A 22,500-nucleotide genomic window follows, 5' to 3' on the forward strand; every position below is an offset into this window, starting at 1 on the left:
CCCTAAGTTGACATTTAGTTCCTTCACCTGGCTGTTGCTGAAATTTCCTTTTACAACATATGAAATATATGCATCCTTAATCCTAGGACATCTCAACCTTACACATGTATAAAAGTATAGGTGGGTTACATTTAAGCTTTATGGTCCAATATATAGGAACATTGAGGGCATCTTTGCATTAATTTGCACGAGCATTCGTTTTTCTTTGGACATATACTGGCACGATATGATCCCTACATTTCCTATTGCAGTTAACTACTGTCATCTTAGCACCTTAAATCACTAGATATGGGACCAACTGGTCGGGTTGCTCCAGTTGATTTCTTCAGCATTCCTCGATGAGCCGTCTTGGTGCACGACGCATCCTTGGTGGTAGTATTTCCACTTCCGGGTCTGGGTGGAACTCTTTTTCAACAGGCTCCACCAACCACTCTTCGGAACCAAAGTAAGGTTTCACTTGAGCAGCAGCTCTCCTTGTCTCCTTTCCTGTGAAGGGATTTCTTAGTCCATATACACTATGTCCTGCTACCACCTCTACCACTGTATAGGGTCCTTCCCACTTGGGATTCAGCTTGCGGCAGGTACCCGGCATCGTAGTTTCTTTCCGGATCCATACTAAAGCTCCCACTTCCACTTTTTGCTCGCCTCTCCTGCGGTTAGCCACATTCTGGTACTCCGTTGTCATCTTGTGGTGGGTCTCTCGGATGATTCGATGAGCGATCTCTGCTTCATCTTCCGTTCCATCCACACCGGGGAGTCTGTGTCCGGCTAATCTGGGTGGATGTCTTCCGAAGAAGGCGAAGTAGGGAGTATGTCCAGTGGAGGTGTGTGTGGCTCCATTCATCTTCCTCTGACAGGCCTGCAGTAGACCCGGCCATTGGTTCGGGTGGCCCTGGCAGAGCGTTGCCAGGATGCTCTTCAATGTTCGATGCATCCGCTCCACCATTCCATTCGCTTGGGGATGGTATGGGGTAGTGTAGAGCAGGGTGATTTGCTGTTCTCCACACAACTTCTTGTAAGCCGTGTTGGTGAATTCTGCTCCATTATCTGTTATGATGCTCTCTGGGGTGCCGTAATCTGCGAAGAACTGGGTTAGGGAGTGTAGTATGTGTTGGTGGTGTTTTGTTCTCAATGGGAAAAACCTAACGAACCTACTGTAGTGATCGATTATGGTCAAAATATACCTATATCCCTGCGACCCGGATACCATATCCGTTAGGTCTATGCCTATTCTCTCCATTGCCTTTGTAGCAGGGGGAACCTCTTTGTATTGCTGTGACAACCCTTGTGTACCCTTGAACCTCTGACAAGTAATGCATTTCTTTACAAAATTACATACATCTACCTTTAAATTTGGCCAATAGAACAGCTCCTCGGCTTGTTTAATTGTTTTCTTTTGCCCTAAATGACCTGTTAACTCATGTGCATGTTTTATTGCTTCCTGAATCAAATTGTGAGGGATTATGAGTGCGTAGTGAACGCTTCCATCTGATTTCTCTCTAGCATAATATAATATGTCGTCTATCAATGCAAACTGATCTAGGGTCGTCTTCCTTAAGCGTCTACTTGGTAATGTGCCTCCTTCTAAGTAGTTGGCTAACTCTAACCATGTGGAACTCTCTCTCTGTTTATCCTTGAAAGTGAGTCTATCGTATCCCAGCCAAGTGGCTTCTGGTACTCTCGTGATCATTCTAACTGGCCTTGACAGTTGGTCGGCTACAACGTTTTCTTTCCCTTTTACATACTGGATCTCATACTGGTATTCTCTCATCTCTAGGATCCACCTATTCATGCGTGGAGACTTGGTCTTTCTTTTGAATACACTGGTTAGGGGCTGGTGATCTGTTATAATGGTGAACTTCGTCCCCCATAAGTGATGGTGAAAGTTTCTGCAAGCTAGCACTATTGCAAGTGCCTCCTTATCTGTAATTGCGTACCGCGTTTCGCATGGATTTAACTTCTTTGAGAAATATCCTATGGGTTTAATGCCTCCTTCTGGCTGCACTTGGCTCAGTACTGCCCCCACGTGTGTGTTGCTGGCATCAGTAGTTAGTAGGAATGATTGGTCATTCCGTACTTTCGCTAGTATGGGTGCACTGGTTAGCTTCTCCTTCAGGTGCTCAAATGCCTCCTGGCGATTGCTGTTCCATACATATTCAGAATCTGACTTTGTAAGATTAGTGAGTGGTACCGCGATTTTTGCGAAATCTGGTATGTACTTCCTATAAAATCCACACATCCCTAGGAATCTCCTCACTTCCTTTACATTCTTTGGTGCTTTCATCATTAGTATGGCATCCACGTTTTTCGGTAATGGCTTACTACCTTTTGCTGATACTACATGTCCTAGAAATGTAACCTGTTTTAGTCCGAAGAGACATTTGCTTAAATTTAATTTGACTCCATTTTGTTCCAGTACTGAGAATAATTCACCTAGTCGTTTCACTAGTTCTGTGAAGGTGGGTGCCCATAGAATAAGGTCATCCAGATAATTCCTGACCCAACCTTTCCGTAACAGGGGCTTCAATACCTCAGTCATGCGCCTCGAAAATATAGCAGGAGCACAATTCAGTCCGAAAGGCAATCTTCTAAATCTATATAATGATACACCATCACTGAAGGTAGTGAGGTCTCTGCTTTCCTTGTCTAACATGACTTGGAAGTACGCATCCTTCATATCTAATGTTACATAATATTCATGACCACTGGCTTGTTCTACTAATTCATCTAGTCTTGGCAAAGGGTAGACATCTGCTGTCAGTTTTTCATTCACACGCCTATAGTCCAGGCACATCCTTTTGCTGCCATCGGGTTTGTTCACCAGGACTATTGGAGATAACCAGGCTGCCGTTGATTTCTCAATAATCCCCTTTTCCTCCATATCCGTTAGCATATCTGAGATAATTGTCTTTGCCTGTTCAGGATAACGGTATATAGGAGCTCTACTGGGCTGAGGGTTATTTACCTGTATATGAGCGGGTGGACCTTCAATTAACCCCAGATCATCGCTTCCCAGTATAAATAGCCGTTCGTGCTCTAGGATCAGTTCGTTCAGCTCTCTCTGCTCCCTGTTAGTAAGATGGTCCCAGTTTTGTTCCCTTATTTTCTCTTCCAACTTCTCTACCCTAGTACCTTCTAACTTTGCTGACTCATAATTAGGTAGTAGATCATTGTGTATTTCCCTGGTCACATTAATTCTAAGAGGGGGTATGTTCCTAGTCAGCTCATATGAACCTATTATAGTCCCTTTCTGGTACTTCAGCCTTTTCTTAGAATTGTTAACCAGTGGTACGTATATTGAACTCCCTTCGCTAACATCTACTAAATATGGGTGACCGTTATGGCTGTAACTTGCTTGGGGATACACTATAAGACATGTGCCCGGTTTTTCTCTCACTGGGACTGTTATAAATCTAGTCTGATATGGCTCTAAGAATACTGGAGCCTCCAAACCTACTTGTAAGTGATGCTTCGGATTTCCATTTAGCGTAATGGGGCTCTCTCGTACCTGTCGGACCTCCCCCCGTTGACTCTTGACGGTGTTAAATGGATACGATACCTTACCCCAGCATAGAGTTCTCTTCCTGGCGTTCCAATGATAATCTGCTTGATTCAAGATGTCACATCCCAATAGTATGTCAGTAGCTAGGTATGAGTCTGGTACTATAGGAATCCATTGTGTAACTACCTTTGTATTACCCACATTAACCTTTGTTTTTATCATTCCAATTATCCTAAGCGGGTTCCCTGTGACCCCTTGTAATCTTGGAGGATTCCTCCGCAAGTTGAGTTCTCCTTCAATCATCTTAGATGCTTTCTCCGACACCAATGTGTGATCACTCCCTGTGTCTACTAATGCCCTTAGTTGCTGGCCCCCTACTTCTGTAGTGATCACCGGGGTTGATTTTCTGTTATCCAGTCATTTTGAACCTTTGGAGTTTGAGCGGTATTGGCTCTTCATCGAGGCTGGGCAATTCGGGTCTCCCCTCCTGCAACTTAGCTTTCCACAATCAAAACAATGGCCAGGGGGTGGTTTCCTCCAACAGTCTTTTAACCAATGGGAGGCTGTTTGACAGTACTGACAGTATCTGAGACGGTCGCTACCTTCTTGTGCATTCCTCCCCTTCTCCTGCTCTAACTGAACCTCTAGTTTGCGGTTGCTATACATGAGTTCATCGACATCGACATCACCTCGGGTACAGCTGTTTTTCCTCTCCTTGGCATGTAACACGTTCACCGGCGAGTCCCTTTGAATCATCAAGAACTGCCTCTCGTTCTCTAATCTATTTAGGAAGTGATTAAGTGGGTACCCATCATTTAAGAATCCCTCAATCCTTTCCTTTGATCCTGTGGGTAACCCATTCCACAGCTTCCTTTTGATGGTCTGGTCCCGGTTTGGTAAGCTTTCACTTGGGATTCTCGTCTCGAGTACTGCATGATGGTACTTAAACTTATGTATGAATGTTTCTGGTGACTCTATCCAGTCATATCTCATGTTCTCTAAGTCCTGCCATGCTCGATCTAGGTTAACTTCGATGCCGAATTCCTTCTGTAGCCCCGTCTTAAAAGACTCCCATGAGTGGATGGTTCCCCTCTTTTGATTGTTGTATATGACTACGGCTAATTCCGGGCTGGCCCTACTCTTTGCAATCAGGATTCTTTCCTGGTCATCGTCGCTACATCGCTCCACCAACTCAATGAACAATTGGAACTTGGCTATGGCATCAAGTCCCCGTAACTCTTCCAACTTTAGTATGGGAATGCCGTTTGGGTCTGCGAGTATCCTTGGTTTTTCCTCCTTTATTGGGGTTTTGGGTGTGCATTGGGCATTCTGTGCCTGTATGTCTATTACGTTCCTCAACGTACCTATTATCTCTAATAGCTCTCCACTGACTCTCTGTTCATTTGTAGCACCTGTTTCTTTGCCTCCTCCTGGGTTAGATTCCCATTCAGGTCTATCTTCCATCCTCGTTCTCGTCTCTTCTTCCTCTCCCGAATTGGATTCCCATTCCGTTTTATTGTTCATTTTTACCTGACTGCCTTTAATTATGTGTAGTTCCATCAAAGCTATACACCTTAACACGTCACTTCCCCACACAATCTCATCCGCTATTTCTATACTCTTAGTGACTGCCGAGGATCTATTCTGTCTCTGATTACTGTACTGCCAATCCACAGGGTACACAAGCTTTGTCTAAGTCGACACACAGATAAGTGAGCTTCAGGTTGGTTAATAGCGTAAATCCCACCGCTCGGCCACCAATAATGTGGTGCCGTCGATTGATTTAGGATGTGTTTAACCAAGAGCACCTCCAATGGGAGTGATCAGAGATACCCACATAAGAACGATTTGGGAAATAAAAAAAAAATCAAGGTATACGCTGCCACCACCCAATCGTCTATATGGATATATCTGACCATAAATGGAAACTGCTCCTTGTTATTCACGTCTGACTCCGTCCCCTTTCCTCAGGTCGTTCGGGGTTGGTCCTGGGTAGCGAAAAGGCCTATGCCCAAGTGGGGGTAGTAAAAGAATATAAGCCACCAATAATGTGGGGCCACCAATAATGTGGGGGTAGTAAAAGAAAATAAGCGAAGGTCTGCTATGTGTTAATTATTACACTGAAGCAAAAATATAGTAAGGAAATACAAAAGTATATTGTGGTTTTCTCCAACTAATCTATTGATCCTTACAATATGAAAAATATATGGGTATGCGAGACATTTAATAACACAGTTTTTTCTTTCTTATGGGCATCATAAGTAAGGTCACAGGCACGTGGAAAAACGTAGTTATTTACGCTCCAACCTTCCGGTCACTGTATAAGTCTACTTATAATATTGTGTCTACCTTCAAGCACTGTGTCTACCTTCAACCCCGTATTCTTATTAGAGAACGATCACAGACGGAATTGTACTCTAAGGATTACACTCTCATAGCTAATGTTAAATGTATATACGCAAAGTGTTTGTGAAGTACACTCCCTTAAACCCCTTTTTCCATATCTGTTATCGGAATCATTTTTGGCATCAGATTCAAAACTTAATAATAATGATAACTATCTACCTACTATATCTGCACTATATCATTTAACTCACATATTGACATTTGTTTTCATTAATCTTACAGAACGTGTTCATACCTGTTATCGGAATCATTTTTGGCATCAGATTAAAATTTTAGCTGCGCACAAAGAGAACGAGACGGCTATGTGTTCGTATCTATGGGTAAACTACTAACCTCCCTGTTGTATTATTTCGTAAAACTTCATTTCGCTTCTCAACAGAGCCCCTAGCTGCTACAATCTCTCCCTAAACTATTTCTCTAGTGGAATCCTGAACTGAAAGTTGGGAATTTTTCCTATTACTCTTAAAATTAATGGCCTTAGCTTACGCCTCTGTCCGAACGTTTAGTGACGTCACGGGTGGGCGGAGCTACGGCGCCCGCGCTATGTTCGAGAACATTCTAATGTCGCGTCGAAACTCAGTTTAACCAAAATCAGCTGAAATATATTTGTAGCTATCTCCTATTGTATGTTCTTCTTCAATGATTATAGTAAGGCTCTTTGCCAACACATCTTGATAGGCAGACATAGAATAGAATAAATTCATGGTCTATTAAGGCTCTATTTTCTACTTTGCTTCTTGGTTGAGTAAAACCGTTACGACGTCCATAATACCCAGTCTCTCAAATCAACACTCAAATAAATAAATAGATAAATAAAACGAAATTCCAAAAATAATACCCCTTCAAAATTCCTGTCCTTACAGCGAGAGTAAAAGAAAAAATAGTCATAGTAATAATTCCTGTCTGAGCTGACACTATAACCATTATTACTATTCTGTGCAACTTAAGACCTTCGGATTTATGAATATATTTCAGTATAATTACTTTGTTTCTTCCAGTATTTGCGAAAATTACTTAGTAAAATCAGTATGTCTTTTTAGCTGGAATTCTAATTTCCCAGCACTACATTAATGATGATTCCTTCTCGTTCCTATCTAAATCAAACAAGAAACATAATAAATATTTAGTTTACTTGTTACCATAAATGTAGACAAGACCTGTCGTTTTCGTGGAACCAATAACAAGTAACTGAAAGACTTTCCGAACTTTACATGCTAATCCATACCAACTTGTCACCTGTCCTTACTCAAATTACTTTGAGAACTAATTTCAAACTAGAAACGATATCCACCCCCCAGGTTTACGGTATTCGGCCACTTCTATTGAATTACAGCCCGAATCTGGTTTTCAATTTCCCTTAATCCTACGAGCAACAACAATTCTAAGTAATACACCACAGCGACTTTAAACAGATAATCAACGAATCTTGATGAGGGCAACTGGAATAAAAGAACAAAAAAAAAAAGCTGAATTGACTATGATTCATCAAGCTTCATCCCTAACATACCACATCTTTCCAGAGGATATTAAAGGCAGACCTTACTTCTCAGGTTAATTGAAATATAGTGTAATCACAATAGGCTATATCAATAAAAAAAAATATTAGAGAAAATGGAAGACTTATTTCGAAATGCGGTCGTGATTTATCAGAAGAAATAACATAATACCTGTGATCTTAGGTAATATACATCAGTCGAGCTATAGAAATTATGATAGAGAGACACAATGCCCGACAATAAGCATAAGTCTCGATGCGTGATGGCCATGATGCAGACGTCTCATGACCTGTAATCGCCTTCAATGTAATTAAATCCGAACCCGGAGCGATAACGCCGTCCATTGTCGCATGAAAGATGTTGGCTGAAGCAAGATATGTTCTAGATTAGTTGCGCTAGAGATTGTGCCAACAACTGATTGAATAGATGAAGAAAACAACAGCAATGTAAAGCAGTATCCATTCTTTTTCATTTCAAGGTAAATAGAGAATATCACTGTAGCTTAACTTATTGTTTAAATTGAACGTCGGTATGGTTCTATAATTTCAATGAATTAGGTCTAGAGAGAGAGAGGGAGGAAGACACACACACGCACGCACACACACACACACGCGCACGCACACACACACACACACACACACACACACACACACACACACACACACACACACACACACACACACACACACGCACACACACACACGCACGCACGCACAGAGAGAGAGAGAGAGAGAGAGAGAGAGAGAGAGAGAGAGAGAGAGAGAGAGAGAGAGAGAGAGAGAGAGAGAGAGAGAGAGAGCGTGAAAGTAAAAATGGTGGGAGAGAATGCTTGTTTTTTGCATCTGCTGTATCAAACGCCTAAATCAAACTTGGCAATTATTTAACTCTTCAACTGTTGTTCTGTTATATACACACTCAACAAAAATAAAACCTATCTTAATTATATTGTTTGGGAGTGTAATCATCTCGTTTTTACTACCACCAGATGCTAAGACTGAAACCTGTGTAGATTAATCCGTTCTGTATAGTCATTGTTGAATATGTATGTTTATTTTTCCCGTTGTAAAATAGATCTATTCACTTAAAACTACCTTTTTATTACGTAGAAGATCTCGATTAGCCTCTTCGGGAATGGCTGTTGTCTTATGTATTTATTGTGGCTGCACTAAATGGTTATATTCAGATAAATAATATCCTTTAAAGTAAAAAAGGTAAAGATTTTCTCATATAATCTGGACCAGAACAGGGCCGTTTTATAGGGTTGTTTTATTTGCCACAGGAAGATCTTACATAACTGAGGAAAAAAATCCCTTCATACTAAAAGGGTTAAATATATTCCCCAAGACGTTCTAGAGTGACATCATCCACTACTATGACCCAAAGTCGTTAGGCACTTCATTAGGTGCTGAATACAATTTCTATTAATCCTATGGATAAAGATGTCACTATTCGCATTTATCCAGGTTACTACCAGACAATTCTACTTAGCAAACACCCCAGTAACTAAGGCGTTTAAAGTTTCAGTGATCCAACATGATAAAAATTTTCCATGAAAACGGACTCAACAGAGGGAAATTCTTTCATCACCAAAATTGATAGAATATGTTATCATTGATATTTAAGATTTGAACAATATGTTTGAATATTCAAAGCAACGTTTTGAGTAGGCTCTTAGTATGTTCTATCACTGATATATTATGGTCTTGAGTCACGTGGTTGACTCGTGATCGACAGTTATCATCCTCCCAGAAGAGAGTTCCATTTTCATATTGCCTGACCTATGAGTAACGCTGTGACCTTACGCACTTCGAATCCTTGGCATAAGGATAATATGACGGCTTGCGATGTTATAATAATATTCTAGACGCAAGTAGGAAACGATCTCAGGAACACTGAGTTATAAGTCCAAGACCCTACCACTACACCAGCAGGAAGACAGACAGACAGACAGACAGACAGAAAGACAGACAGACAGACAGACAGACAGACAGACAGACAGACAGACAGACAGACAGACAGACAGACACAGACACAAAGACAGAGACACAGACACACAGACATACACCCATACAGACATACAAAGATACAGACATGACCGATGGTCGTAAATATATATATTTGACCCTTCAGACTCTATAAAGATAATGCAGAAACTTGGTTAAGTGGCAATATCCTTTATGTATTAAAACAATCACGAGCGTCAGTGTAGATACACACGGAGAAACTAGTTATGCAATTGAACCCACAGCTAGAGTTGCGATGATGCCATTTTATGTTTTTTTTTTTTTTTTTTTTTTGTATCGTTAGGCAACTTCTGTATACAGAATTGCAATACTGTATTTACCAAGGAGGGTTCTAACTTCATAAATTGATTGTGTTAAACCTAGGAGTTGTGCTTATCAGTGTAATCAACAACCTATGACGTCAATCTATGTAATTATTGTTACACGTACATAGCTACCAACAAAAATGCCGCGACGAAAGTATTTGATATATAGAAGATGGATTTTTTTTTTTTTTTTTTTTTTTTTCATTCATACGAAGGAGCAGGAGCTCATTCCGTGCGTCGTAATATTTTTCAGGCTTCCATTAACGTCTCGTAATAATTTTTAACTTGATATACGTTATATCTAACACTAAAACTCTTATCTCTTAATAACAACTCAACTTTCAAATATAACTACACGACCTTTTTATGAAAGGGTATCACACCCAAAAAATAAGAGGGAAGGGGGCAATGGTTTTATTTATTTATTTGTTTGTTTTTATTCTTTTTTTTTCTTTCTTTTTTTAAGAAAAATAGTAGAAGAAGGGGTAGACTAAAGCTCAGGGATCAAAAATTAAAATAAGGAACAAATTGAGTTAGAAGAACAACATTTGAAATAAGAAAAAAACAATTCTCCACTGATACTGAAATGATGTGTGTATCTGGAACTTCAAAGGAAAAAATGATGTAGATTTTATATCATAAGTTTACGTAAGCTCATACAATCATTAGGTCTACGCTGAGTTCTGTAGGCTTAACATGGTTTGGAAAATAATATAAAATTATCGGCAACAGAAGTTGCAATTGGATAATTAAGTTCGTGTGATTATAGTTCTTTTAGTGGTGACTGTACAGTATGCCCCTTGTGTCAGGATATGTTCTGTCCATTTTCTAAATAACATGCTATATATATCATATAATACCAAAACAATTTTATTCGACGGAAAGAAGGTCACTACGAAAAAATAATATACATCTTGAGTTATATATTTTATACGACCTGTACGACATATTTTATTCTGGATGACAAAAAACAACTTTAATCGGATTAAGGAATAACAATAAGGTAAGAATTGATCAAGTAAAAACACGTACAAACATACAAACACACACACACATACACACACACACACACACACACACACACACACACACACACACACACACACACACACACACACACACACGCACACACACACACACACACACACACACACACATATGTACATAAATATACACGATTGGGCTTGTGTGTAAGGTCGCCGCATTACCCACAGATCGGGTAGCAGATGTTTGAGCTCTTACCCGGAAGGGAAGCAGCTATTGATTACGAGATTAACAAGTGATCGAAGACTATGGATAACCACATATGTATGCACAATTGTACGCGCTAACCAGGTAAAGCCCAGATAAATTTTGGTGCTCTGTTTGTTGCTATGTTCGTGTTTAATTGAAGATTTTTCTCTTTATAATCGTATATATATAACCATGTTTAAGCTACAAATATGCACACCTTTCCAATAATTACAGCCCTAGTTGAAAAAAAATTCTACTTGATACTGAGGCCACTATCTTCAGTCCCGAAGAGAGTTGGAATACCGTACCTAAATTCAATTGCTGCTTTACTCCACATGTGTTTCGTTAATTGCCTTTATATTCTAAGAAGAGGGCTAAAGTTGAGGGGTTTGAGCTTATCAGTCGTCATAACCCCTCGGGGTAAAGGCCGCGACAGTGCGTGGGAAGTTGAAATAAAGATTAAATAAAGATTAATGGAACTGGAACTGTGTACTCTCATCCTACACACACTAACTCCTCGTGTCATAGGACTAAGTAATTGTGGTGATAATAAGATTGCATGGACAACTAACCTCTCGAAAAATAATCGCCTATTCCAATATATTATGTTTGTTTTTGTTTTTTGTTTTTTTTGGGGGGTGGGGGGGAAGAAAGAGATGGAAACTGCAAATAAAAGCAGAGACGAAGAAAAAAAAAATAAAAAGGACCAATAGAAAAGAGGAAACGCAAGGTAAAAGTAAAATGAAAATAAAGAAAAAAGAAAGAAAAAGAAAATAGAATAAAAGAACAGAAGAGACTAAAGAAGAAAAGAAAAAAGAAAGAAAAGATGAAGGCAATGAAAATAAAATAAAAGGAAAAGAAAAGAAAAGAAGACAAAATAGAATAGAAAACGGACGAAAAAGAAGAGGAATGGAGGGACAAGGAAAGAAAGAAAGGAACATAGAATAGAAAAGAAAAATGAGAAAAGGGAAAGTCAAAGGTAAAAATCCAATATAAAGTTAAAAGATGGCTTATTTTGGGGAAAGGGGAGGACTGGGTAAGCTCAGTAATATTTTTTATTGATACATTAATGATTTCGTCCTCAAATAAAGTATGGAAGATATATGAATATACAAGTAAAAAATGAATTATCAAATAGCTTATATATAAGTAAATACACCAATAAAAAGAGAAATATAAAAAGATAAATTGATTAATTAATTGATGACGGGTAAAACGATAAACGTATCAGTAGATAAATATAGCCAAGTAGTAGGCTATCGTAGGTAGGTATATAAAGAGATGTAAGAAATATAACAAATATATCAACAAATATGTCAATTGCTTCATCAAATAATTAATGTAAGTTATTTAGTAGGTAGAATTAAATAATCAACTGCATAGATAGATAGAACAGAAGTAAATAAAACAAAATAATTAATTTCAAAATGTATTGTTGGCCTAATGGTGCTCATGATAAATATCAGATCATGTCAAAATTTTTGAAAGACGTCATTATTTTTTCTTTCATTTTAGTTAATGCACTCATTCACCCAGAAAAATTTGACTGAATGAGTGATTTCTTATAGACATCTTCGTAGATGATTGCAAAGCAGCTTGTACTTACAGTATTGAAATCAGTGGTCAAGATAGAAGAGATCTGAGAGCTTTTGTTATTAAGAAATTAATTAATTGCCATTTATATATGCCTCTAAACAAGTTCGTTGTAATATCAAAGTAAGTAGTGCAGGATAGTTTAAATTAAAAGTGTACAAAATATAATGAAATTTTGATTGTTTTATAGTGACTACATAAACGTGAAGCAAGCAAAATGTATTCCTCATAATTTCTTTTAAAGTGGTTTTATTTTCTAATTGTACTAGACTTAATACTCACTTCCAATTTGCTGCCACAGTCTCCCCTTGTACATCTCATTACTTTACTTTTCCCCACATTTATCTTCAACTTCCTGCTTTTGGACACATTCCCAAACTGTCACTAACTTCCTTAATCCCTCCTCTGATCCTGCCACAAGCACAGTGTCGTCAGTAAACAACAACTGGCTTATCTCCCACTTTTATCCATTTTCTTTAAACATCTAAGATCCCTGGCCCCTTACCCTTGCGTTTACCTCTCGCACCACCCCATTCATGTATAAATTGAACAGCCAGGGCGACATAACGCATCCCTGACAAAGCCCCACCTTTACTTCAAATCATTCACTCTCTCCATTTCTAATCCTAACACAAACTCTACTGTTCTCGTAAAAACTCTTGACTTCTCTTGATGCCTTTCCTCCTATTCCATATATCTGCAGTGCCTCCCGCAGTACCTTCTTGTCTACCCTGTCATAAACCCAAAAAACATCCTTACCTTTTCCTAAAATTTTCTCAAATATCTGCCTTACTTTTCCTTTGTATCTCTTATATGATGCTCTCGTATTATTTTGTAACCAATCTATGAATGCTCGCTTTTTTTTTTTTTTTTTTACAACTTTCTTTGCCTTATCATCCCACCACTCACTACCCTTCCTTCTATTTCCTCCCGTCTTCCTTGTTCCACGCAACATCTTTGCACACCTTGTGACTCCGTCCTTGAATTATCCTTTTTCCTTCTCCCCTCCTAGTTCTACTCTATCCTTCACTTCCTCCCACTCCTCTCTCTGACTCTTCTTGTACTCCTTCTCCTTTTCTTTCTCATTTTAGTAGTTTAATTTAAGCACCTCCCTACCTTCTGTCCTTTTCCTCTTTCTTTCACCAAAACTTGATCTGATATTCTCCCACTCTCTTTCCTTAGAACATGAACATCCAAAAATCTTCCTACTTTTCTCCTGCTTGCCACTATATAATACATTAAAGCCCTGTCTACCTTCCTTCCATCCACCATCCTCTCCCATGTGTACTTATGCTTGAATTTCTTCCTAAACACCGTATTTGGTTTCATCAACTCTTTAGTCACATTTCAACCATCAACTCTATTATTTTATCTAACTCCACAGTTCCCAACCACCCCATCTATTGGTACATTGCATACCCTAGGATAAAGATATCTCAATACCACTACACTGACATGTCTCATTCAAATTAAACTACTACATACCACTACACTGACATGTCTCATCTATTCAAAAAGCCTCCCTTTCCTCTACACTCTGTTTCATTCAGTGTCAACATACTATCTCTTCCCTTTTACTTTTATCTGTACCACATCCCCGCATTTTAAAAGACCCAAACCTGGTTTTGGTTGGAAAGCTCTTCCCAGACCCTCCTTTTTTTATTTATTTATGTATTTATTTATTTATTTTTATCTTTTTTAAGGCCCCTTTGGGGCTCCTGAGATTAGCATGCCTAGTCCTATCCCCGTCCTATGTTTGTCGCCTTTTACGAATCAAGTGAGAATACTTGGTGTCATTATTCTTCTTCCCCACCAAAGGATTCGGTGAAAAAGGAAATAAACATTCAGAATAGGGGTACAGGACAGTATCAAGAGTGGTACAGCATAACGAAGGGAGAGTCGCAGTATGATCAAGTATCACCATTTCTCTATGAATAGAGAATTCCTCTATCACAAACAAAATCATGTGTGGCTCTTACCCGTAGGGGCGCCTAATATAGACCCTAAAGTATCAGCTGCAGTAATGGGTATAAACTGGACAAATTTTGATTTAAGAAGGAAATAGGCAAGAAATGGTTTACTAATAGGGTGGTCGACGAATGGAATAAACTTAGTAACCATGTAGTAAGCGCTGAAACTATCAGTTGTTTTAAAAAACGATTAGACAGCTTTATGGATGGGGATGACAGGTGGTGATGGATACGGAGCTGCCTAGTGCAGGCCTTATGGTCTTTTGCAGTCTCCTTTATTCTTATGTTCTTAAGCAGCTTTTAACCCCACAATAACATGCGGCCAATACCGCAGACGGAGATGTGCTGTGCCTTGCTATATTACTTCTGACCCAGGCAATGAGTGTTACGCAGGGATGACCCGTCGTCCAGGAGGAGCCAAGATAAGAGGGAGTAAGAGTGGTGAATGGGAATGGAGTATGTGGGGTTGGAATGGATAGGAGTGAATTTTATTATTTTGTTCTTTTGTTTAATTGTTTGTTTTTCTGTTTTGGCAGTGCGCCCACACTTTTACTGCAGGGTCAACTTGATCAAATATGAGTCCAGATGATTCGGCCTTAAAGCATTTGATTAGAACAGAGGTTCAAAGTAAACTAAATAAATAAGTTGAGCAAACAGAAGCAACATTATATAATTTATTTGAAACCTATGTTTATTGAACTTTAGCCTACTCCCACACAGTTCCTGAACAACTGGTTCTATTAACTTGATGAAAAAAAAATAATAGTTCGTAGTTGACAAAGAAAATATGAACTTTACGGGGTAACGTTTTTTCTTTTACTTTTGGTGCAGCCATTGTTTTTGCTGACCCCTGTGTCTCCTACGGGTATCCAAGGGCGGATATCCTACCTCAATTAACTCCTTTCATGCCAGGTAGAACTTTTCCTTTTATTCCGGCTGCATACATACATACAAACATATACCAAAGGCTTTTCCCTTTACAAGGGAGATAGCATTTAGGTAATTTAATTCATCTCTGTAACGACCCATTGCTAGCAAGGGGGCATAATTTTAGGTTATAGATTGTTCCACTTCTGATCAATTAGTACGAATGCTACCTTGGATAACGTCGTGTCAACTCCATTAACTAAGATCCCTCTGGAAGTAAGGATGTCATTACATGGCCCATAAGAGTAAAATTGTGCGATAAAGTAAGGGAATAAGAAAAGAAATTACTAAGAGAGACGAACGCCAAAAATAATTTTTTTAATGATCTCGTCAGACGCTTAACTATGTCCAATTACATGAAAAAGATTACACGATAAAGAGGGAGCATAAACTGCCACAGTAGCGACAAAGCAACGAAGTCAAAATCTTTTTTGAAATGCCAAGTCAGGTTACGAAAGGATAAACGATATACAGAGATCAACATCACAGGCGTTATCTTTTTCAGATCGGCACGGACAGAAAAAGGAAAACTGAAAATATGATTGTGTGGACGACGGGAGCTCACGCAAAAAGCTTCTAAATAAAAGGGACTGTATTCGCGTAGAAATTCAATAAGACACAGTCATAACTTCTATCTCTCATATTTCTATCATCACATTCAAGATCATGCAAATAATATTTACGCAAAAATGACGGGTCATATGAACGAGGCCAACAGTGTAAATGTGACGTATGGAATGCAGTAATTTGATTTGAACATAGAACCAGCTCATAAACAGGCAAACGGGCACAACACATACATCATCGGCATAGGATCTACACAATCTTTTACTATTTCTATGCTACGTATATGTGATACCCTTTCAATAGCAAAGAGATTAACTTTGACAGGCTTTCATCTTCATCTGACAAAACTGCTCACTCAATAGCCTTTGATATCTTCTATGTAAAAATAACTAACAAATACCTGCTGATGTTGGAAATAATATTATCATTGTAAAATATATTACAGATAAAAAAAATCAGTACCGGTAACAGTAATCAGTTCAATAGTCTCATACATTAAACATTAATAAGGTAAATAAGAAAATTGCTTAACCTACATACCATGTCTGTATTTACGTTGTGATAACTATCAGTAGCTAGGATCCTTATCATTGAAGAAATTTGCAACTCTTTATTATCAGATGTTCATTATATTTGTTGTCGATAAAAAGAAAAACCTGTAATTCTTTAAGATTAGTATAATTCTTCTTATGAAAATACATCGCGTGACAGTCTTTTCCCTCTCTATATTTATAATAATATAGTAATAACGTCTTACAAATAACAAATTCATCTTGGCTTTACTTTCACCGCAAGTGGTTATATGAGGTAACGGGCCGCATATTTCACGCTATCTTTGATTATCAGGTATGAAATACTGGGACATTGAGTTTCACGATGTCTTTGATTAATTATCAGGTATGCAATCTTGGGACATTGAGTTTCACGCTATCTTTGATTAATTATCAGGTATGCAATCTTGGGACATTCAGTTTCACGCTATCTTTCACGCTATCTTTGATTATCAGGCATGGAATCTTGGGACATTGAGTTTCACGTTATCTTCTATTATCAGGTATGAAATCTTGGGACATTGAGTTTCACGCTATCTTTGATTATCAGGTATGAAATCTTGGGACATTGAGTTTCACTCTCACCTTGCAAGCAATCAGGAGTGCCCAGGTTGTATACTAATGACTACTGGTGTCTAAAAGTTTCCTGGCTATCTGAACCGATAATACAAAATTGTTAACCATATTTATGTAATTCCTGGTGAAGCCTCTCCCCTTTGCTCTATTTTTTCATTTTTTTTTTTTTTTTTTACTATTTAGTTATCTATTTCTTACAATGGGTTTACATGTATCATGGACTTATCTGAAATGTAGTAAAATATTTTGTCCCTCAGTAAATGGTGTAAGACTTTGAAAATCCCCTTTACCTTCCTTTGCTCCAGAGATAACTTTAAACATGCTCTTTTGGTTAGTGCTAGTCATCGTTATTGCGTTTGGGATAGAACTATGTATTAAATGAAAAATATATAGTCAGTTAACCTTTCACTACAATGACACCTCTAAAAACTTTGGTCCTGGCAACGCAAGTCAATCTTATTCATACTTTCTCAGGAACACATATTGATGGAAAAAATAGTTATTTAAAATTTCTTTCTATATTGTCCTTATAAAATGATTTATTGAGACTCAGAAATCTAAAAAAAAAAAATAGAAGTTCAAGGAAAGATCTTAGGACGAAATGTTTTTATATGAGTCCGGAGGAATCAATTCTGCCCTAAGTGCTTCAGTAACTAGGTCAAATGATGGTCGCAGGTAGCTGGTCAGCGTTTGTGATAATCAAGTGGAGTTAAACCGCCTGAGTAAAGGATTACATTTATCCATGGAAAATTCAGGTACTAGCTGGACTAAACGAAGAGCTACCAAGTGGTTATTCCATTCAGATTATATAATTTTTGTGTAATAAATTTGAACAAACTATATACTGATATCTCCGAGTAAATTACCTTATTTGAAAAAATACCAATACGAGTCCAATTGAATTAGTGTTGTACAATAGAAAATAAATAAACAAATAAAGTAAACAAAGATTATTGTATATATGTATATATATGTTTGTACATACGCATATATAAATATGTATAAATGTATACATGTAGAGATGTACATATGTATGTTTGTACATACGCATATATAAATATATGTATATATGTATGTATAAATGTATACATGTAGAGATGTACATATGTATGTTTGTATATATATATATATATATATATATATATATATATGTATGTATGTATATATATACATATATACATAATGTTCCTATTGGCAAATGAATCACAAGACTTAAAAGATGAAGTATTAGACCAATCAATACGATGATCAAAATCTCTCATATGCTCTGCTTGTCCATTTGAGATATTTTGATCTTCGTATTGATTGGTCGAATACTTCATCAATTGCAAATTTTCTCGGCGTCTGTTAATAGATCTTCTCCCTTTTCCTTTTTAACAGCATATGATGGTGGGCTGAATCTTTTCTGTAATTTTTAGCCAAGTTGAAAATTAGCTTTTTAGTTTCTAGTAAATCCTGTGCAAGATATCTCCCATTTTTTCCTATGTTTTATCTTTTTTCTGGTTCCTTACTCTCTCCACTTCTCATCTAGTTTCAATGTATTCCACCAGTCTATCAAACATTTGCCTTGTTCTCGTCCATTTCCGAAATTTTCTCATTTTTATTTTGACAGATTTTTTTTTTCACTTTTCTGTCAACCGGGATGTTTTCTTTTTCTTTTTACCGAATGATGTCTTACACTGAACTACTTCCTCTATACTCTTTTGATCTAGTATATTCTGTTTTACTCTCTCATAGTCTGCAATGGAGCTCCACTTTACAGTCTTCAAATTTAAAAATTTCTACCAGGAATCGTTTCGTGGCTTTACTTTTTAAATGTTTTGGTTTGGTGTGTGTGTGTGTGTGTGTGTGTGTGTGTGTGTGTGTGTGTGTGTGTGTGTGTGTGTGTGTGTGTGTGTGTGTGTGTGTGTGTGTGTGTGTGTGTGTGTGTGTGTGTGTGTGTGTGTGTGTGTGTGTGTGTGTGTGTGTGTGTGTGTGTGTGTGTGTGTGTGTGTGTGTGTGTGTGTGTGTGTGTGTGTGTGTGTGTGTGTGTGTGCAGTGTGTGCGATTTTACATCCTCTACTATGTATCCATGGGTCTTTTGTTACTCTGCTCAAACAGAATTAGAAATTAGATTTAATAAGGTCGGATGGTTTTAATTTGAAACTACAGAATCATTTGTGCCAGAACTCATATGTGGTGTATGTAATTTTTAAACGAATGTGGTTACATGTAATTTTACCCCGAAATTTAATATTTAATCTGTGATTATAGATGACCACTCAACATTTTGCAGTACTAATTACCTTTGTTAAGGGTAAAAATCTTATTCCTACATTGTACAGGATTGTAAGCTAACATATTCCCCTGACGCAAGAGCTCTTTTGTTTCGTTTTTTGACCTGCAAGTGAGGTTATGTAACACGCAATTTTATGTACTTAAGACAAGAAATCTCTCAGCTTAGTAAGTAATGAGATTCTACTTTATTATATGAATTTTCGGAAGAGAAAATCCCCCAATTGGGTAAAGTGAGAAGGGAATAATTCGTTTTTTTCGTTTGCATTCATTTATGAACACTAAATTGATTTTATAATGAAAATTTAATACTGGTTTGATGAACGGGGGATAGAGGCGTGGGAAATATATGCACAACAAGAGGGGACAATGAATGAGATATAAAACGTAAAATTAGAACTGAAGCGTTTGACAAAAGTAGAAATAGGGAGAGTTCCGAGAACAAACGGAAAAATGTGAAAAGAGGAAATTGAGTTCAATGGAATTTAGGAATGTGGGGCTTGTAAAAAGTATTTGCGCTCAGGAACACACACACAAGAAAGCATGAACGCAAATACACACATACACACATACACACACACATACACACACACACACACACACACACACACACACACACACACACACACATATATATATATATATATATATATATATATATATATATTTATATATAAATATATATATATATATATATATATATTTATAACAAGAAAAATCCTAGAAGACACCTCCTAATCTTAGAAACATTATATTATACATTATAGAGTTAAGCCCAAATCTAAATATACAAACAGATGGCCTTAGAGCCCTCCAAGGTATGAGACAAATCGTCACAAATCGAACCATGAGACATAACCCCACAAATCAAAGCCCCAGACAAGAACGCCACAAGCTCAAGCATAGGACATTTTGTTACAACACGAAGTCGGAGGCTTCCCCTAGTACGTGACATTTCATCACTGCCTGAGTTACCAGGTAAGCTTTCCCAGTGAAAAGTAGGTCCCGGATGTCTGGCTATGAGCACCGCCCAGGGCTAAAATAATTTCAGTATCACTGCGCTCCTGGTCGTTACTCCAACTCTCGTGGGTGGGGTGTCGGGTGAGTGTGTGTGCGTGTAAGGTCACAGCATTATCCATAGATCGGTCATATATAAGCTTTCAGCTCTCCTTCTGGAAGGAAATAGGTGTCGATCTCGAGACCAACACGTGATTCAAAACTATAGTGAATCACAGATGCACACAAATACACTCAATCACACACATATAGAAATAACACAGACACATAGAAAAAAACGTATGTTAAACAAACACCCATGCAATTGGAATTTCGTGTCCACACGTTTGGGAATGTACACAGACCTCATGTAATTGCATGCAACTTTGCATACTTTACGCCTCGTGCCTCGTACATCATCGATTCTAGTTGTCCCTCGCCTCAGGTGTTGTGGTGATGAGGATGTCGGCCTGATGTCATTATTCTGCCAGTTCCCTGTAATCATCAGGCACTTGGCTAGCGAGGGCGATATTGCCACCATGATTCAATCCGTGGCGTTTCCCAAGCGTATAGGACTGCAGCATCTTCGTGGGGGAAATGCTCTTCAGCATAAAAAAAAAAAAAAAAAAAAAATTGAAAAAAATATGACTCGAGAATATAAGATAAAATAAAGGAGATGAAAAATAAATTAAGATAGTAAAATAAAATAGATTAAAATAGAAAATAAGATAAAATAAAATAAAATAAAAATAAAATAAAATCAAATAAATAGAATAAAATAAAAATAAAATAAAATAAAGTAATATAAATCAATTAAAATAAAGCAAAGTAACATAAAATAAATTCAAAGAAGATAAGGTACAATATGATAAATCAAGATGAAAAATTAAATAAAAAGCAAATGAGATGAAATTAAATTGAATAAAATAGAATAAGATAAAATAAAATAAAACAAAATAGAACAAATTAATCTAAAATCACTGAATCTTTTGTGACTGCTATACCATTCTAAGTTTTATTCTATTTATTTTTTTATCTGAATAAGATCGCCTTTTTGGCATCGAGATCAAAAATTATGTCATCAATACTCATGAGACTTAATATCAATTCCATCAACGAACAGTGAATTCCTTTCGGTTGAATAAATTCTTTTGGCGGCAGCCAGAAATTTTGAATAATTAACAGCAGTAGAAGGGGTAGAAGCAAGATAGAAAAGGCCCAACTAAGGTGGTTTGGGCACATGGAGAGAATGGATGAAGAGAGAATTGCAAAGAAAAGATGGAACTGGAGACCAGAAGGTAGCAGATCTAGAGGTAGACCGAAGAAAAGATGGAAAGATGGCGTTCGAGAAATCCTAGAGGGAAATGGATTAGGAAAAATAGAGGATTTGAGAGAAGAGGAAAGCTTTAAGAGGACAATCTGGAGAAGTGTGCTGGCCCGACTGAGAGGCTGTAAGCCTACCTGGGAGCAGAAGTAAGAAGGGGTAGAGTTGTTGTTGTTGTTGTTGTTGTTGTCGTTCCCTAGACTGTCTGTCCGAGCAGTCCCGTCTCCCCAAGGAATGCCACAGCCGAAACTGGGTTTTCCCACAAATCCTTTATAGAGTATATGTTGTGTTGTTTGCGTGCATGATAGTGTATAATGCAGTCTGCCATTATGTGTTGTATGGTATGGGTAGAGTTGATACGCTTGATTTTTAAACTGAAGAGATAGATTATAAGAAGAATCAAAACCTTTGTTGCGTCATTTTGATTATTTCACAATGAGGTTTCACTTATGAAAAATAGATACATAAAGAAGTAAATGAATAAATAGATATATAGATAATTGCATAAGTGCTTGAACAATAGATAAATACATAAATGAAGAATAAATAAATGAATAATTGAATAGATATATACATATAGATATACAAATAAACAAATAAATAAATAAACAAAATAAATACATAAATAAATACACACACACACACACTCACATATATATATATATATATATATATATATATATATGTATATATATATATATATATATATATATACATATGTGTGTGTATATATATATATATATATATATATAAGTA

The 22,500-nt window shown here is 37.4% G+C and overlaps 1 protein-coding gene across 2 annotated transcripts in view; it reads left to right on the forward strand.

Annotated features, from left to right (window-relative positions):
- Nucleotides 1-22,500, forward strand: part of LOC143027501 (zwei Ig domain protein zig-8-like) — a 451,994-nt gene that overhangs the window by 308,626 nt on the left and 120,868 nt on the right. The gene's annotated exons all lie outside the window — the stretch shown is intronic.

The sequence above is a fragment of the Oratosquilla oratoria genome, chromosome 8, assembly GCF_046742065.1.
Source record: "Oratosquilla oratoria isolate Oo_2021 chromosome 8, ASM4674206v1, whole genome shotgun sequence".
In the NCBI taxonomy this organism is placed as follows: domain Eukaryota; kingdom Metazoa; phylum Arthropoda; class Malacostraca; order Stomatopoda; family Squillidae; genus Oratosquilla; species Oratosquilla oratoria.